General features: G+C 32.7%; 1 long non-coding RNA gene across 1 annotated transcript in view; it reads left to right on the forward strand.

Annotated features, from left to right (window-relative positions):
* The first annotated feature begins 551 nt into the window (after window positions 1–551).
* The window catches only part of LOC102471314 (uncharacterized), a 6,960-nt gene continuing 4,497 nt past the window's right edge, over window positions 552–3,014 (forward strand). The window contains exons 1-2 of the long non-coding RNA XR_333208.1: window positions 552–632; window positions 2,712–2,785. This is a non-coding gene — a long non-coding RNA (uncharacterized LOC102471314). The remainder of the gene's footprint in view (window positions 633–2,711; window positions 2,786–3,014) is intronic.

Genomic DNA, 3,014 nt, shown 5'->3' on the forward strand with positions numbered 1-3,014 from the left:
ACTTGCTAAATCAAGAAAGAAAGTTGGATCTTAAACTTGAGGGAAAATGGAAAGTCACTTATGAAAATACAGTTCATAGATGTAGGCTTTTAGTGCCTGTTTTTGTAAACGTGTGTTGCTGTTCCAATTTCTTTTTTCTTACTCAGAATCAGCTAAAGAACTCTTAGGGGATGATACTGTTCATTATATCACTCTCGGCAGACATCACATTACAAAGAGGAAATTGTGCTAGAATGAGGGCTAAAATAATGTTTTAGCATAATACGACTACAATATTGTCATGCATCTAAATTCACTTTCCCTAACAAGTAAAATTATCCAGTAACTCAACTTATAGGTTGTATGTTCCTTTTCTGTGGGTTATTTCATTTTTGTGTGCTTTCCTCTTCTTCAATTTCTTTTCATACAGATGCGAATATGTTGCCTCCCATTCCTGTGAACGTTAGTAAGACTTGAAAGCTTTTGCTGCAGTCAGTTACTTCACCCTTTCAGCTGGCAGTTTAAAGGGAAGGAATTATGCAAAATTGCCCCAACTAACATGCAAAGTGAGCAAACCCAACACCTCCAATTTTGCTGTCAGTAACACAATTTGCCCTGCTGCAAAGATTTCAGATGGTTACTCAGAATTACAGGTGCAGAAAACATTCTTTTATTTGTGTAACTCGGGTAATTTTTCCATTTCACCTGGTCTAATTTAGAGTGGCAGTCCTCAAAGCATTTCTACATCCCTTCCTTCTGAGGTCCTCTTTTTACCAACTGTGTATCTAGATGACGCCAAATTTACCTCATGTACTTCAACCAGAAATAGTAGATTACAACAAACAAGATGCAAAAACCATTATGAAAATTCAGCTGTCTTCTCTTAAGCCATATACTAAATAGCTTTAAAAAAAGGTAATACTAGTCTCAGTATTTTTTTTGTTTGTTTTAGAAACTATACTCATTTTTCATGAAAATGTTTAATATGTGTGTTATATACAGCATGTATATACTATTTTTGTTTGACAATGATTTACAAGTAAGAAATTAGTATTCAGTTTTCTTCCTTAGCAAGAAATTTAAATGCCACAGTATTCATTTCTAATAAGGTAAATATTGATGAATACAGTCGATACAAATAAAAATTCTTGTGAGTTCTCAGATTTTAAGGGTGCAAAGGGGTCCTGATACCAAATATTTGAGATCCGATGTTTTAAAGCATGCCCTCTACCCAGTAAGGAGAAGGAAAACTCATTTTCCTCCATAAAATAAAAATCTGAAGAAATATAGTTCTGAGTTTATTGTCTCAAATATATATTTTGAGATAGTCTTCAGAATACTAACTGGTATGAAGATATGAAATCATCATTATTAAAATTAACAAATGAAATATTTATAATGAAGATATTTCTCAAATCTAGTTGTTTGAGTTAAATCTCATATAAGTTAAGCTAACAATAACATTTTCAAATACTTCCCTTGGTGTTATGTGAATTAAATAGTAAAATGTCATGAGCATTCAAAAGTATGGCTAAAAATTTATTTTGACATTTGCTTTCATTTCCATTTACCTTTATCCCCAATTTGCTGTTGCTATCTGTAATTTCTTCACTGCATTTGGGAATCCAAATTCTTCTTAGAACCAATTTATCTTTTATTTATTGTCAGCTAGTTTGGATCCATTCCTTTTAAGAACTGTAAATGTCACATAGAGACTTATGTTCAAATTTATTGTATGTAAAATACAAAATGTGGTAATAAATGGTGCAAAACAATGCTTATTAAATGAGTTAGCAAATGGTTTAAAATTTGTTTAGTATAATTACCAATAAATTTGGTAAACTTCTAATTGTTTTATTTTGGAAAAGTTGCATAAGCAATGGTAAGCCTTCTGTAACTAGATCTTTTTTAATTCTTTTCTGCTCTCCCTACTTAATAGAAATTTATCTTTTCAGATTTTTGAAAAATGGTTTCCCCAAAGTCAAGGGTTACAATTCCAAATTGTATGTGCATGTGTGTTCTGCTTGTTTCCCTCCTTTCTTAAGAAATAGGAAAACAGCCAAATATCTTTGTGAAGTATTTATTTCATGTGAGTTTAAGACACCAAAGAGATTGGTGGTTCAGTTAAGTCAAGGAGTTAGCAGATCCATTCTTTGTTTAAAATGTCAGTAAAACCAGCCAAATCTAAGACTTCCACACAATCACCCTCACTTTATAGTCATCTATGGGGGGGATTACTTCTACTTTAAGAAAAACAGTTTTTATTTTCTCCTTTCAGAACTTACTAACAAAAAAGTACTATTCATTTAAAAATTTAAACTTAAAAGCTTAAAATTTAAAGCCAATTCAGCAGTAGCTGTAGCCTACAAAGAAGTGGGAATAAAATGGTCAGGAGTGAAACCTCGCCATCATCAGCTGGAAGGGCTGGTAGAAGAGATTGGCAGAGAAGGCGTCATGGCACTCACACACTCACAGCTCCTGCCTGGCGCAGGAACATTCTGAAAACAGAATGCACCTGAAAACTGCCACATAGGTTTGAGCTAGAACTGTGTACTTGACAAAAACAAAAACAATAAAGCTGGCAGCTAGAAGGGGCTGAGTGGGGAGAGAACGAGAGCCATCAGAAAGCACAAGGTAAAGCCATACATATATAAAATCGGAACTTGAAGCAATTTCATATACAAAAGCTTAACAAATTTCCTGATTAAAATCCTGCTGTGATTATCCAATAGTCAAAGAAGACAATCAGGACAAACTCTTCAAACAGTAATCCTTAGTGAAGCAGGATCTAAAGAAGATGTCATTTGTAAGTATCCTATCTAGTTAATTGATACAAATTCATTATATGGTATTTCTATTATTTTGTACTAGTATTTCTCAACCTGTTTTAGATCAGTCCCTCTGGAGAAAAAAAATTAGTTAGACTTAAATTTCTCCCTAATGATGGAAATTGAATATTAAATAATATTTTGTTTTAATAAGATTACAAACCATTGTGATAAATAAGATTCCCCCCAAATAACCAATTTTCTTTC

This window comes from Tupaia chinensis, unplaced genomic scaffold (assembly GCF_000334495.1).
Source record: "Tupaia chinensis unplaced genomic scaffold, TupChi_1.0 Scaffold000018_1, whole genome shotgun sequence".
Lineage (NCBI taxonomy): Eukaryota > Metazoa > Chordata > Mammalia > Scandentia > Tupaiidae > Tupaia > Tupaia belangeri.